Raw genomic sequence first — 17,830 nt, forward strand, 5'->3', positions numbered from 1 at the left:
AAAGCAGGTCTTTTTGCTTTATTAGCATATTAGTAATTCATTTACTTTCAATAACTATATCAATTAATGGGGAGGAATCCCCCTCATTCTCTACCCCAACTTGACATATAAACTCATCTGTCTGACATTTAAAGACCTATACATCCTGACCCCAACCTACTTGTCTAACCTTATTATATAATATACCTCTTCATGCAATTGATCGTTCAGACAAATTGGGTTTTTTAATATTACTTTTTATCCACACATTGCATTTTCCATTTCCTTATCTTTGTATTAACTGCCTAATTCCTAGAAGGTTGTACTAAATATTGCACTGACTGGGACAGATCCTCCAAATTAACTCTGACCCATTAATTTCCATTCTTTAGATCTAATCATTCAACCATATCCAATGCCACCTAAATGTAATATTATTCATCTCATTTCTGTCCATCATGTCTAAAATGTTATAGTGACAGCCTTTTTGAAGAACGTTGTTTTTGTATTTTCTAAATATTAATTTTATTGATTTCCCAATCACCTATAAAAAATTTCATTTTTTTAATTTTGAGTTTCAAATTTTTTCCTCCTTTCAGTTCCTTATCCCTCCCTGAGAAGACAAGTAATTTCATATCATTTTTACATGTTAAGTCATGCAAAACATGTTTCTATATTAGCCATGTTGCAAAAGAAAAAACATATCAGAGTAGTTAGATGGTATGGATAGAGCACTGGCCCTGAAATCAGGAAAACACGAGTTCAAATCCAGCCTTAGACACTTAATACTTCCTAGCTGTATGACCCTGAGCAAAGTCATTTAACCCCAATTGCTTCAGCAATAACATATACAGAGAGAGAGAGAAAAGAGAGAGAGAGAGAGAGAGAGAGCGAGAGAGAGAGAGAGAGAGAGAGAGAAAAATAAAGTTTGAAAAAAATATATTTCAATCTTCATTCAGAATTCATCAATGGGACAGCTTAGTAGCACAGTGGATAAAGCACTAGCCCTGAAGTCAGGAGGACCTGAGTTCATATCTGGTCTCAGACACTTAACACTTCCTATCTGTGTGACCCTGGGCAAGTCACTTAACCCCAGTTGCTTCAGCAAAAAACAAAAAAAAAAGATAAGATGCAGAGTTCATCAGTTCTATCTCTATAGGTAGATAGCATTTTTCTTCATGGGTCTTTTGGAAACGTCATGAATCATTGTCTTGAGCAGAGTAGCAAATCTTCCACAGTTGTTCATTCTTACAAAATTGCTGCTACTATAAAGAATGTTCTACTCACTTCACTTTGCAAGATTTGTTCTTGATGAACTCCTGAGAACTAAATGTAGTATAGTAGGAAAAGCACTGGATTTTAATTCAAGGGTCCTAGGCTTGAATCTAGTACTAAATATCTAACCTTTTATAAGTCATACAATTTTTCTGGGCCTCAGTCAATTCATCTATAAAATGGAAAGGAGGGAGAGGGAATGGAATTGAACCAATTAAATATTCCTCTCATTCACTGCTCCTGAACATTGAACATACCTCTGTTCTTTTAGCTAAAGTGAGTTGTCCACAGGGCTTTCCTATATTGTTACAGGAAGGAAGAAGAATTTTACATTGTTAAACCATCTCTGTGATTATAGGTCCAGGATGTGGGAGAGGGAACCTTTAACAAAAGAATGAGTGAAGTGCCCCAAATCCTGCATTAAAGAGTTGGTGTTCAAGCACCAAGTCAAATTGGTCTGGTTTCTCATTTGAGAGTGAAGGGGTCATCCTTCATTCCCTAATCCTATGAGAAAAGTCCCACATCATCTGGAATCTCTGTAGGAATTATTTAGCTTCTCAGATATAAAACTTAACTTTTCTCTTTTTAAAGTCAATGATTGATTAAATTGACCAGTAGGAGCAGAGTAAAGAAGTCCTTTAAGTGGAAAAGGAAAAGGACGGTGTACAATAGTCCTTGTGTGGACCCAATTATCATGTTCTAATGTTTTTATTTGTCTTTTTTTTAAGTCTTGTTTTTAAACAAAAGAGGGTTCACTTGAAGGGTAAAAGGGAAAAGGGGGAAGAATTTCAGGAAATGAGTGTGATGTCAAAACATAGGGCATCAACAAACAAAAGAACTAAGGGAGTAGGAGGAGAAGGATTATATTAATCTAAAATTCCTTCCTAAACTTTTAACACAACCACAACAACCTAAAAACAGGTAGGCTAGTGTGACGACCATGCTAGCACCCCAGACACCCCAGAATCAGCCGGAGTGAAGATAAGCAAAAGTCCTTATTCTTGGTCTTTAGAGGTAGAAGTAAAGGGGATGGAAGCAGGATCTCCACAACCTCCTTCTTCCTTGCCCACCGCCAAACTGACCCTGGTTAGTCTTACTCCACCTCCTAATCCCTCCTACAATTCTCTATATAAACCAATCCTCGAGCCAGCACAGGATAGTGGGAAGGGCCAGTTTCTAAGCATATGCCCATAGACTATTGTCCAATCAGTAGTTAGCCTCAAGTGCTCGGCTGTCCTGACCTCAGTGCATCAACTCAAGAGTTTCAGCCCTCTACAGGCTAGACTAAATCTTCTCATCCTATGCCCTCCTAAATTATAGCAGAGAGAGTGAAATGAGCAGAACCAGGAGATCATTATATACCTCAACAACAATACTGTTTGAGGATGTATTCTGATGGAAGTGGATCTCTTCGATAAAGAGAGCCTTAATTGATCAAAGATGGACAGAAGCCGCTACACCCAAAGAAAGAACACTGGGAAATGAATGTAAACTGCTTGCATTTTTGTTTTTCTTCCCGGGTTATTTATACCTTCTGAATTCAATTCTCCCTGTGCAACAAGAAAACTGTTCGATTCTGCACACATATATTGTATCTAGGATATACTGCAACTCATTCAACATGTAAAGGACTGCTTACCATCTGGGGGAAGGGGTGGAGGGAGGGAGGGGAAAAATCGGAACAGAAGTGAATGCAAGGGATAATGCTGTAAAAATTTACCCTGGCATGCGTTCTAACAATAAAAAGTTATTTAAAAAATTAAAATAAAAAAAAAATAAACTATAGCAGAGAATTGAGTCAGATTACAGGATTTACACAGCAAACAGAGCATAGCTAGTAAGAGCCAAGAAGAAACTTTCTTTTAAGACACAGGCCCTGAGGATCATTCTGAAAAGACTCTGGCTTTTTGCCCAATTAGCCAGGGAGGGCCATCCTTTTTTAGTACTCCTTAGTTTCTCAGACCTGATGAGTCTATCTGGTCTCACATAGTTCATCTTCAGAGTAACAGGGAAAAGAGAACAGTGCATTCACTGTGGGATTATCACTGTATCATTGTATCTATATCATCATATCACTTCTTGAGGATTATATCTTGTGCCTCAGTAAATTTTCTTTCTCAGTAACTTCTTTATTATCTACTTAGACACAAAGTATTTCAAGAGTTTATCATCACTGAAATCCACTGGAGTAGTATCCCTATGATTTATACAGGTTGGAAGTCAACAATATTCTAGATTATTATGGCATAATTACCACATCTAAAACTACATTATGAAGCAGCAATCAAAACTAGTTAGTACTGCTAAAAAATAAGAATGGTAGATCAATAGAATAGGTTAGGCACACAAGACACAACAGTCAGTGACTAGAATAATCTAGTATTTGATAAATCCAGACTACAGTTTCTGGCAAAAGAATTCATTATTTGACCAAAAATGCTGGGGAAACTGGCAAATAGTATGACAGAAGCTGGGCAATGACCAACATCTCACATCCTATACCAAGATAAGGTCAAAATGGATATATGATTTAGACATAAAGAGTAACACCATAAACAAATTAGGAAAGCAAGAAATAGTTTATCAGATCTGTGGAGAAGGGAAGAATTTATGAACAAACAGTAAATAGAGAACATTATAAAATGAAAGATGGACAGTTTTGATTATCTTAAAATAAAAAGTTTGTACACAAATAAAAGCAATGCAATCAAGATTAGAAGGAAGCAAAAGGCTGCAAAAAATTTTACACCTACTGTTTCTGATAAGGATCTCATTTATAAATATGTATATATATATATATATATATATATATATATATATATATATATAAAAGTGAATCAAATTTATAAGAATACAAATCATTCCTCAATTATTAAAAAATCAAAGGATATGAACAGGCAGTTTTCAATTGGAGAAATTAAAGCCATCTGTAGTCATATAAAAAAATGTTCTAAGTCACTATAGACTAGAAAAATGCAAATTAAAACTACTCTAAGATACCATTTCACACCTATCAGATTGGCCAATATGACAGAAAAAGAAAAATTTTAAATGTTGGAAAAGATGTGGGGAAATTGGAATACTAATGCATTGTTGGTAGAGTAGTGAAGTGATCCAACCATTCTGGAGAGCAATTTGGAAGCATGCCCAAAAGGCAACCAACCTGTGCATCCCCTTTGACCAGCAACACCACTGTTAGGTCTTATCTCAAAGAGATCATTAAAAATGGAAAAGGACTCACATGTACAAATTTACACATGTAAATTTTTCATATATATATATGTATGTATGTATGTATTTATAAATGAGATCCTTATCAGAAACAGTAGGTGTAAAATTTTTTGCAGCCTTTTGCTTCCTTCTAATCTTGATTGCATTGCTTTTATTTGTGTACAAACTTTTTATTTTAAGATAATCAAAACTGTCCATCTTTCATTTTATAATGTTCTCTATTTCTATTTTCTTCATAGCAGCTTTGTTTGTGGTGGCAAAGAAATGGAAACTGAGGGGATACCCATCAATTGAGAAATGACTAAATAAATTGTGGTGTATTAATATAATGGAATACTATTGTTCTCTAAGAAATCATGAGCAAGCAGGCAGATTTCAGAAAAATCTGGGAAGATTTACATGAATTAATGCTGAGTAATCAGAACCAGGAGAATTTTATATACAGTAACAACAGCATTGTACATATGATCAACTTCGATAGACTTAGCTCTTCCCAGCAGTACATGATATATAATCATGTTCCAAAGTTCCAAAAGACTCATGATGGAAAATGCTATCCACATCCAGAGAAAGAACTATGGAGTCTGAATGCAGATTGAAGCATGCATTTTCACTTTTTTGTTGTTTTTTTTTTTTCCTTTTTGATGTTTTTTCTCCTTTTGCTCTAATTCAATTGTATATGTATAACCTTTAACAGATTGATTGCTGAATTAAGGAGGAGGTGGGGAAGGAGTGAGAAAAAAATGGAAATCAAAATATTGTAAAAGTAAATATTTGAAACAATTTTTTTTGTAAATTACTAAGGCATAAAAATAACGATAACTATAACTATAACTAACATTTCTCTGATGTTTTAAGGTTTGCAAAATCTTTATAAATACTACCTTATTTGATCTTCCCAACCTTGAGAGGTAGATTCTATTATTGTCTCCCTTTGACAAGTGAGGAAACTGAGGCAGATAGACCCTATGCTTTGCATAGGGTCACCCGATTAGTAAGTTTCTGAAACCGTATTTGAACCCAGGTTTTCTGGATTCCAGGTCCAGCACTGGATCCACTCTGCCATCTAGTGGTCTATTGGTGCTATATATGATATGCAATTAAGATGCCTCCAGTCCTTAGCCTATCTCTTCCCCAAGCTCTTCTACTCAGATCCAAGAGCTGCAACAAAAATGGCACCAGGTCTGTTGCATCTCCTCTTCCTTTCCCACTTAGAACACTTTTTATTCTATTCTGTTTTAATCATTGACTTTAAAAGGAAAAAAATCAAGCTTCTTATCTCTGAAAGAAAAGAAATGTGAATATTTACCAGCTAGACACCATATGTCTCATATTAGCTGAAATACTCATACCAAATATAATAATACAATAGATGTTACAAAAGACATTAGAGTAAAATAGCATAGGTGTTAGCCCAGAAACAATCAATGAGCATCCTTAAGAAAGCAATCAGAATATTAACTAGTGCCGGAACACCAGCTGTAGACAACAGTGATTTGACCCCTTGGCAAACATCCAAACCTCCCAATGGCATGATTCCCAACAACATAACACTCTGTGAGTGACCATCACCCTGGCAACACACAGCTCCATCTATGGCTTTCCCATGGGAGAACTGTGCTGAGATCCAGAATCCATCCAGAATCAAGTCTGGTTTTTTGTGACTAGAAATCCTGAATACAGGGGCAGCTAGGTGGTACAGTGGATACAGCACCAGCCCTGAAGTCAGGAGGATCAGAGTTCAAATCTGCTCAGATACTTAACACTTCTTAGCTGTGTGACTCTGGACAAGTCACTTGACCCCAATTGCCTTCATAAAAAAAAAAGAAAAAAAAGGAAAAAAAAAAAAAAAAGGAAATCCTGAATACAAACAATAACAATTCAACTTCTAAGAGTTGAATTAGCCTAGGGATTGGATTCATTTATTTCTTCCATCAGATAGTAAATACTTTCTGCCATCTTCCTTAGAGAAGGTGGGTAGCACAATGGTAGCCCGATATCAGAAGGACTGAATTCAAATTCAGCTTCCAACACTTTATTAGCATATGATCCTGAGTGAGTCATTTAAGCTCTGTCTATCTTAGTTTCCTCAACTATAAAATGAGGATAAGAATAGCACCTGTCTCCCAAGGCTTTGTTTGGGCAGGATAAGATAATATTTGTAAAGCCTAAAATATAACCTGTGTGTGAAATCTGAATTTTGAGACATGTTTATCACTTATTGGTGGTGTGTGTCACACTTGAGTAAATAAACTGCCCTTAACCTATGTCTGTATCTTCTGCTGGCTTATTTGGTAGTAGCTAGCAAGAACTCTGAAAATCCTCATGATCAGAGATGGACTGGAGTAGGGACAGACATATTAAGTAGACCAACTAGCAGACTGTTGCAGTAGTATAAGTGTGAAGTAATGAAGGTCCTATACAAGAGTCTTGGCAATATCAAAGAAGAGAAAGTAACATATTCAAGATATGTAAAATCAACAGCCCTTGACAATAGATTGGATGTGAGGGATGAGATAAAATGAGGAGTTAAGGATGACACCTAGATTACAAGTCTGAGGAGCAAGGAAAAATGGCAGCCCTTTTGATGGGTTTGAAGGTGGATGAAAAGCCTTGGAAGAAGTGCTGCGGAGAGTAAGATAGAGAATATCTCTTAGCAGGATGAATACAGAGAGGACTGGTGAGACTTACATGAACTGATGCTGAGTGAAATGAGCAGAACCAGGAGATCATTATATACCTCAACATACTTTGAAGATGTATTCTGATGGAAGTAGATCTCTTCAATAAAGAGTGCTAATTCAGTTTCAATTGATCAAGGATGGACAGAAGCAGCTACACCCAAAGAAAGAACACTGGGGAATGAATGTAAACTGTTTGCATTTTTGTTGTTCTTCCCGGGTTATTATACCTTCTGGATCCAATTCTCCCTGTGCAACAAGAAAACTGTTTGGTTCTGCACACATATTTTGAATCTAGGATATACTGTAACCTATTTAACATGTAAAGGGACTGCTTGCCATCTGGGGAAGGGGGTGGAGGGAGGGAGGGGAAAAATTGGAACAGAAGTGAGTGCAAGGGATAATGCTGTAAAAAATTACCCTGGGTTCTGTCAATAAAAAGTTATTAAAAAAAAAAAGAGAGAGAGAATATCTCTTTAAGTATCCTCACCTCCACTTTTACTTGTTCACATCCAATGAGATGTTACTCTTGCTCTTTAACACAGATAAGAACTCTCCTTTCTTTTTCCATCTCACCATTCATAACACAAATCCTGGATCCTTCAAAACCAAAAGAACTAGAAACCTGAAGACTGGGAAAATGCATACCCATACACACTCCAACCCACCGAATCTTTGATAACCATTTCTCTTCCAAAATTCAATATCTCCTGAATCTTCCTGGGTCTTGGCAAACATCAGTCAGTAAACACCTATTTAGTACTAGGGTATGTGTCAGTCATTTCTCCTTTCCTTCTATATCATACTTATGTAAACATTGAGTGTTGGTAAAGTAGGGCAAAAATAACATCTGGCAGTTTAGAAAAGAACATTGTATAGGAAGGTAAAAGATGAGAGAAAGGAACCTTGTTCTAAGTTATATCAATGGTCAATGTCTCCAGTAAGCAGAAAACATCATCCCTGGCTTAGGACCTTTTTCTCCTGAATTGATTATTATTTATTCAATTCAATCAGTCAAAGGCATTACAGTGGAAAGCTGGCATTACAGTGGAAAGATCCAGATCCAAACATCAGGAGTTTTAGCCAGCTCTTCCGTTGCTTCTCCATGACATGCATCAATGTCTTTGAAATTCAGTTTTCCCGTGTTATAAACAGAGAGGAGAAATGACTAGTAAATCGATAAATAAATATTTATTTAGTATTGACCAATTATGCTAGTGACTTAGAATATTACCACACACCTAATTCTTCTAAGGCTTTCTACTTGGGATGAGGTTGGCTCACTTAGCCCAGCCTACCCTCACAATGGCAAATCTGGTCATTTTTCTCAGAATTAAGGAGAATCTTGGAGGAGGTTGACTATATTCATGACTAAAGCTATGTTTGCAATTCTTCAAAATTCTAGAGGTAAGCTTCATGTAAAGGGAATAGACTCCCCATTTCCTACTATTGTAGCTCCCAAGGACCCACTAGTGTGCTACCCATTTGCACAAGATCAGTCACAGTAAAATTTATGATTCTCAAACATAAAACATTTGCTTAAAAAATGATAGATTTTTAAAAGTATTAATATTTATTCAATAAAAGATAAAAGCAGGAATAATTATAAAGTCTACTCTATAAAAAATAAGAACAAGAATAATTAAATTATAGCAATCCATTCATAAACTTGGTTTACACTCTCTCACTAATGAACAAAGTGTCCATAGCAGAATGTAGGCACACAATTATAGAAACCAACAATTATAGACACCTAGTTATAAAAAAATATGAGCAGAGAAATCCATATGCTTTGAGTTTATACACTAAGGTGATATAATAGAAACAATTGGTAATAATAAATATTAGCATTTATATGGTGTTTTAAGGTTTGCAAAGCACCCTACAAATATTTCATTTTATTGTTAGAAAAACTCTGGAAAGTAAGTGCCATTATTGTTTCTATTTTGCAGATGAGGAAACTGAGATTTGGAGAGGTTAAGTCCAACTCAACATCTGGAGTGAAGCAAGGTTGCCCACTATCACCATTATTATTTAATATCGTATTAGAAACACTAGCCTCGGCAATAAGAGTCGAGAAAGATATAAAAGGAATTAGAGTAGGCAATGAGGAAACCAAACTATCACTCTTTGCAGATGATATGATGGTATACCTAGAGAACCCCAGAGATTCTACCAAAAAGCTATTGGAAATAATTCATAATTTTAGCAAAGTAGCTGGCTACAAAATAAATCCCCATAAATCCTCAGCATTTTTATACATCACCAACAAAACCCAACAGCAAGAGATACAAAGAGAAATTCCATTCAGAATAACTGTTGATACCATAAAATATTTGGGAATCTATCTACCAAAGGAAAGTCAGGAATTATATGAGCAAAATTATAAAAAAGTCTCCACACAAATAAAGTCAGACTTAAATAATTGGAAAAATATTAAGTGCTCTTGGATCGGCCGAGCGAACATAATAAAGATGACAATACTCCCTAAACTAATCTATTTATTTAGTGCTATACCAATCAGACTTCCAAGAAAATATTTTATTGATCTAGAAAAAATAACAACAAAATTCATATGGAACAATAAAAAGTCGAGAATCTCAAGGGAATTAATGAAAAAAAAATCAAATGAAGGTGGCCTAGCTGTACCTGATCTAAAATTATATTATAAAGCAGCAGTCACCAAAACCATTTGGTATTGGCTAAGAAATAGATTAGTGGATCAGTGGAAAAGGCTAGGCTCACTAGACAGAATAGTCAATTATAGCAATCTAGTGTTTGACAAACCCAAAGCCCCTAACTTCTGGGAAAAGAATTCATTATTTGATAAAAACTGCTGGGATAATTGGAAATTAGTATGGCAGAAATTAGGCATGGACCCACACTTAACACCATATACCAAGATAAGATCAAAATGGGTCTATGACCTAGGCATAAAGAACGAGATTATAAATAAATTAGAGGAACATAGAATAGTTTATCTCTCAGACTTGTGGAGGAGAAAGAAATTTGTGACCAAAGATGAACTAGAGACCATTACTGATCACAGAATAGAAAATTTCGATTACATCAAATTAAAAAGCCTTTGTACAAATAAAACTAATGCAAACAAGATTAGAAGGGAAGCAACAAACTGGGAAAACATTTTCACAGTTAAAGGTTCTGATAAAGGCCTCATTTCCAAAATATATAGAGAACTGACTCAAATTTATAAGAAATCAAGCCATTCTCCAATTGATAAATGGTCAAAGGATATGAACAGACAATTTTCAGAGGATGAGATTGAAACTATTACCACTCATATGAAAGAGTGTTCCAAATCATTATTGATCAGAGAAATGCAAATTAAGACAACTCTGAGATACCACTACACACCTGTCAGATTGGCTAAGATGACAGGAAAAAATAATGATGAATGTTGGAGGGGATGCGGGAAAACTGGGACACTAATGCATTGTTGGTGGAGTTGTGAACGAATCCAACCATTCTGGAGAGCAATCTGGAATTATGCCCAAAAAATTATCAAAATGTGCATATCCTTTGATCCAGCAGTGTTTCTATTGGGCTTATATCCCAAAGAAATACTAAAGAAGGGAAAGGGACCTGTATGTGCCAAAATGTTTGTAGCAGCCCTGTTTGTAGTGGCTAGAAACTGGAAAATGAATGGATGCCCATCAATTGGAGAATGGCTGGGTAAATTGTGGTATATGAATGTTATGGAATATTATTGTTCTGTAAGAAATGACCAGCAGGATGAATACAGAGAGGCTTGGAGAGACCTACATGAACTGATGCTAAGTGAAATGAGCAGAACCAGGAGATCATTATACACTTCGACAACGATATTGTATGAGGACATATTTTGATGGAAGTGGATTTCTTTGACAAAGAGACCTGAGTTTCAATTGATAAATGACGGACAAAAGCAGCTACACCCAAAGAAAGAACACTGGGAAACGAATGTGAACTATCTGCATTTTTGTTTTTCTTCCCGGATTATTTATACCTTCTGAATCCAATTCTCCCTACGCAACAAGAGAACTGTTCGGTTCTGCAAACATATATTGTATCTAGGATATACAGCAACATATCCAACATATAAAGGACTGCTTGCCATCTAGGGGAGGGGGTGGAGGGAGGGAGGGGAAAAAAAAATCGGAACAGAAATGAGTGTCAATATAATGTAATTATTAAATAAAAAATTAAAAAAAAAAAGTCCAACTCAACTAGTAAGTATCTGAGACTAGATTTGAACTAATTGGTTCTTGATAAAAATTGATATCCACTGGTAATAATAAAGAAGAATCACATTGCTGAAGGCTCATTAGCTAAAGCACTACAGAAGATACTTTCAGCCGATGAGTAGAGGGTGCCCAGAGGGAACGTATGTATGTGGCCAAGGCACGTGAGAAAAAAGGGCAACTCATGCTTCCTCTGCTGCAGAAGTACTGAGTCCTCAATGTTCTTGCATTGCTCCCACTGACATTGGTCTCATTCACCTTTAGAGGCTTGTCCATGGCACTGTGCTGGATGCTGTTTCATTGCTTAGCTACTGTATTGTAACTTATTTGTCACCTCCAACTTTGGGCTCAATGAGAACACGACTGAGGAGGGGACTGCTATGCGCCTTCAGAAGGAGCCAGAGTCCATATGCTGAGACCAGTAGGAAGGATTTGAAGTTTCCTTATCAGAATGCACTGATCAAGCACCAGATTTTCAATTCCTCCCACCATTCCACTCAATTCTCCGTTGGAGTTTCTCCTTGCTCCACTGAACAGTGTCATGTGCTTCCATTACAAGACACCATTGCCAGCAAAGGGAGAAGGAGATGGACAAAAATCCTTTTCCTCACTTCTTGCTTTGCTCTCCAAGAGGTTCAAGGGAAAAAGTGAAGAAACAAATTGAGACTGAGTTAGCTGAATCCAACTGGTAGTCAGTTCTACTGATTTTAAATTCTGTAGCCTCTCTGATTTGAGTAAGTGGCTGAAAGGTCAGAAAAAAAAGGCCCCATCTTTAGATGAACCCATGACTTCTGACACCTCAGGTTAGTCTCCTGACCATTTCACATGCAGATAATTCACTAGGTCTAACAAGGGGCACATTCTAACAACCCACAAATTCAACCACTTAGAAACAGAAAGGGCCATCTCCCTATATCTCATTGTCTCTGTTACCTGCCCTTCCTTTATATACCCTGTCATTTCATCAAGTTTAATGAGGGAATTCAATTGATCAGAATTCCCTTGATCAAAACACAACAATTTCATTTTTATTTATTATTTTATAATTTAGTTTAACTTTGTATAGAAGCTTAGGTAACTCCAAAGATATGATGGTAAGGGTTTAACAACTGGTTCAGATATGGGAAGGTGAAGACTATACATGACATACTTTTAAGCTTAATGTGTATTATTAATATTATCTCAATTATTGTTAAAACTAGACCAAACATGGGGCCATACACTGAAAAACTTCTGACCTGATATTTAACCAACTAAGTAAAAATACAATAGAATAATGTAAACATGTGATTTTGTTAAGTCATCATGGGGCTAATGGGGATTTGTAGGTATGGGGAGGGGTTTGTTTATTTTTGGCAAACAGTTGGGGTTAAACAACTTACCCAAGGTAGTAAATGTTAAATGTCTGAAGATAGATTTGAACACAGATCCTGTTGACTAAAGCTGGTGCTCTATATTCACTGAACTATCTAACCACTACTAAGTTTGGTTTAATGACCACGATTTCTATTTGAATTTGATACCACTGATCAACAAAACAATAAATTCAAATTCTGATTTGTAGCGTTTGCTAAGGTATAAATGGTCATTTTGTAAAAATAGCAATTGATTCAAATCCTGTACTATCTGACTCTATCACATCTCAAAGTATACTTCACATATTAGGTACAGGAAGTTTTCCTTTATTCGTCCTCCCTCTACACAGAAAGACAGATGAGTAAGAACTAAGGCTCATACACTTCTCAGAAGTACATTTATATCCCTACGTCTTTCTACTTTGACTCAGGTTTCTTGCTCATCTTGATCTAGGGTTTAAAATATCATTATCATGCCATATTTCATAAGTTTGTCAGAATTTGCTCATATTTCCCATTGATATTTATCTCCTTCCCAATTCTACAAGACTCAAAAAGGAAAACACACACGTCATAATTCTGAAAACATGAAACTTGCATTTATCTGTTACTGTGCTATTATTGCCAGGGAAGTCTGAACTCTCAATTCAGGTTTCAACTTCCCTTTCATGGAGAGAATAAAACTTCCCTAAGGCTGTTGGCAGAAAAGAACTACCAAATGTTCCCTGCCAACCTCACAGTCAGAGATAGGAACAAAGGATGGTCTGAACTCACAGATCAAGTGGCAAACCCTCTGACTACTGCAGAAATAGCTGTTACTTCCTGAAAAGAGTTCAGGGAAACTCTGGAGCCAGATCTCAAAAGGGAGTGAGATGAGGGAAAGGGATCCACTCAGAAATCTCCAACTTCAATCTCATAACCTAAGGCACTGCAAGTTTATTCAATAAGTTCCCCATCCTGATAGAGAATCATGTGGAGCTTTTCATGAGTCCTGGCACCAGCAGTCTCTTTAGTACTGTTTCCAAGGTGTCATGAATAAAAGAGAAGGCCCCTTATCGCACTATTACTGCTTTCTCTCTGAAATTGCCTCAGACATACACTATACTCATAAATTTTCACGTTGCCTCCCCCATGAGAGTTCCTTGTAGGGAGAGATTGTATGTGATTGTTTTATTACTCAATTTTTTTTATAACTTTATAGTTTCCCCACTATCTCTTCCCCTGTGACTCCTATTCCATTTAACAAATAATATTTTAAAATTAAAAATTTGTCAACACATTGAAAACCCCCAAAATATACACAATATACAACAACTGTGGACTTTGTGCCTCCACAAAGGGGTGATTTGGGAGCATCATTTTGTGGGGAATAGAGAGATAAGCTAAAGAACTTACAGGAATGTATGAATTCTTTTACTGTATTTTATTATTTCTGTATTTCCCCTTTGACCTGTATAATATGTGCAGGCTCATATCTACTTGAGCCTTGGCCAGCTAGAAACATATTTACTTAATCTGATCTGATGACATTTATTGGTATTTGACGTTTACCGATATTTAGTCTATTAGCTGGACCACTGCCTGCTTGATGAAGGCTGAAGGCCTGATTTTCTGTTTCCTAGAAATCAGGAGATTTCAGGGAAACAGAAACCTTCCATTCCAATCTCCCCAAATATCAACAACCAATTAGATGCCTCCCCCTCCCCTTCTCGATGCTCTCTTACTTGTGATATAATTTCTTATATAAAAGCTATGTATTTTACTACTTCTTTAACCCTCCTACTGCAAGCTTTCTCTTTCTTATCTCGTGATGGGACGGCTCATCCTCCGGAGGTTTTCAATAAACAACTTTTCTGCCTTCTACTGAGTGATCTCTGAGTAATCATTTTGGGTAAGAGTCTTCTACATCCCTCACAATTTCATATATCTTCTTTTGAGCCACACTTGATCTTTGTATTTTTGCAACATTCATTTTGGTTTGTGTGTATGTGTATGTGTGGGTCTTTGTAGCCAAAGACTTCTTTCCATCTTTGATATACACCTCTCACATCTGTAGCTCCAAAAAGCTGGAGCATGTATGTAGTTGTTACTACATCATTGTAGTCATTGTACATGTTTTCTTGCCTGCTCACTTCACTCTGTATCATTTCATAGAGATCTTTCTATACTTCTCTTTTCATCCCATATGTATCATTTCTTATAACATATAATTGTTAGAATCCTAGTGTTAACTCAATGGAAGTGATAGAAACAGTGCTTATGTGCTTGGGTTTATACCTTTTGCGTTCACACCTTTGGGAGAATTCACACATTAGAGCTCACACATTGGAGTTCACAAGTATGGGAGATTCACAAAGTTAATTTGTAACTTTGTGAATTCACACCTCCCATAATCCCACTCTTGGAGGAGGAGTCAACCCTTGAGTTTATACCTCTAAAAGAGCAGAAAAAGAGCTGAGTTAGTGAAGTGAGTTCAATTTGGGAGACTGACAAGCTAGAGACTGTAGTCGGACAGAATGAAGGATTCGGAAGAGAACCAAGATTCAGAGGGAGCTGGAGGCGACAAAAGACAAGCTGCAAGAGCTCTTGGAACCAAGGAGGGAGCTAGGCCTCTAAGAAAAGTTAACTGGTCTATTTTGGAAGAGACAATAAAAGATTGGATTTTAACTCCTGGCTGTATTTGAGGTGATTATTGATTGGAACTGAAACTAAGGCTATCTCCAAGAAATCTGCTCCCAGAGAGAACCATTAGATTTTTTTAAAAAGAAGAGAACACTACATATAATACACTCTTATATTCCTGTACCACAATTTGCTTTTATTGTACACAGCAACAGTAAGCTTATGTGATGATCAACTGTGATGAATTAAGCTCTTTTCAACAATGAGGTGATTCAGGTCAATTCCAATAGACTTGTGATGGAGAGTGATCTGCATCCAAACAAAGGCTTATGGGGAGTGAATGTGGAATACAACATAGTATTTTCACCATTTTGTTATTGTTCTTTGCTTACTTGTGTTTTTCTTTCTCATTTTCCCCATTTTGATCTAATTTTTCTTATGCAACATGATAAATGTGGAGATATGTTTAAAAGAATTATACATGTTTAAATTATATTGAATTACTTGCTGTCTAGGGGAAGAGATAGGAAAGGGAAGGAAAAAAATTTGTAATACAAGGTTTTGCATGGTTGAATATGGAAAATAATCTTTGCATATATTTTGAAAAATAAAAGGCTATTTATCAATAATTGGTGGAATCAATCAGATGAAGGCTATTTGACTGGTCTTCCTCTGCCACTGGGATCTGATAATGATATAATATGATTTTTTGGTCCCCTGATTTTAAGGGGGGCTTCTGTTCTGACAGTGAGTCAGGAAATCCGGGATGTTTTGGTTTTGGAATCTGCCTCAGGAAACTTCAAATCTGTCTTATTCTGAATAGACCGTTTCTTAGGTCATTGCTGGCTGAAGATCAGGTCAGTGATAATCAAATTTTAGAGACCCACCCTTAATTCATCTGGAGATTACTCTCTAGCCCTACTTTTGAGCCGTAGAATTTGTGGATCTATGGTAGAAACTGGATAAAATGACTCTCTTTGCTTCTGTTTCTTTACTGAATTCCCTTACAATTCAATCTGCTATGTAATGGTGAACCATTACTTTTTTTTTTTTTCCCTGAGGCAAAGGGGTTAAGTGACTTGCCCAGGGTCACACAGCCAGGAAGTGTTAAGTGTCTGAGGTCACATTTGAACTCAGGTCCTCTAGATTTCAGGGCTGAAGATGGGTTCAAGCCTGAAAATTCTTTTGAGACATCTTGCAACACCAGTTTAGAACCCTAAACCTTTGTGGTCCCACCTTTCCCAACCTCAGCGTTTCACTGCCAATAAGTAAAAGCCCCTAGCTGCTTAGCACTAGACTCCTGGCATGAGTTGTATGTATATAGAATTTCAGTCTCTGTACCAGGAACTAGAGTGGGCCAATAAACCCTGCCATGGTTTATTGGCCCACTCTAGTTCCTGGTACAGAGACTGAAATTCTATATACATACAACTCTAAGACTAATCTTCCTGAGTTCAAATCCAGGTTCAGATACTTAAAACCTGTGATGCACAAGTCACTTAACCCTGTTTGTCTCAAACAATAAATACTTCTTGGACAGCGAGGTGACACAGTGGATAGAGTGCTGGATCTGGAATCAGTTTCCAATTCCTTGCCACTACGAAAAGGCTACTACAAACATTTCTGCACAAATGGTTCCTTTTCCCTTTTTTATGATCTCTTTGAGATACAGGCCCAGTTGAGACACTGATGGATCAAAGGGTATACATACTTCAATATACCTGTGGGCATAGTTCCAAATTGCTGAGCAGACTTTTTTTTTATTTTTTGTTTAGGCAATTGGAATTAAGTGACTTGCCCAGAGACACACACCTCTGGAAGTATTAAGTGTCTGAGGCCGGATTTGAATGCAAGTCAAATTGCTGAGTAACCTTTTTTAAGGACTGTTCTGCTCAACTTCTGATATGAGGAAGTGGTCTAGAAAAGGAGCTATAAAATTGTTTTTTTGCTGTAAAAATTCACCTAACTTTAGCCCATTTACCCACAGGGCAGGGACCCCTAATGTATAATTAAAACACACACACACACACACACACACACACACACACACACACACACAAAGTACAAAAACTTTTTCAAAGATGATTCCACTCACCATTGATACATGATATGTACACATGCTTATGGACAACAAGAAATCTAGTAGAACTGAAAGAATAATTCTTGTAGTGAGAGAACTCAGCAGATAGTACATACAAATAATAGCCCTGAGTAAAACAAAACTAGCAAATGAAGCTAGCTTATTGAAGTCAGAGGTGGATACATATTTTTCTGGAGTGGTTATAGTGAAGAGGAGCACAGTGACACTGATATAAGTTTACAATCAAAACTAATCTGGTCAATAAGTTTGTATGCCTCCCTAAAGAAATGAATAACAGGGGGCAGTTAGTTGGTACAGTGGATAGAGCACCAGCCTTGAAGTCAGGAGGACCTGAGTTCAAATCAA

Source organism: Antechinus flavipes, chromosome 1 (assembly GCF_016432865.1).
Source record: "Antechinus flavipes isolate AdamAnt ecotype Samford, QLD, Australia chromosome 1, AdamAnt_v2, whole genome shotgun sequence".
In the NCBI taxonomy this organism is placed as follows: domain Eukaryota; kingdom Metazoa; phylum Chordata; class Mammalia; order Dasyuromorphia; family Dasyuridae; genus Antechinus; species Antechinus flavipes.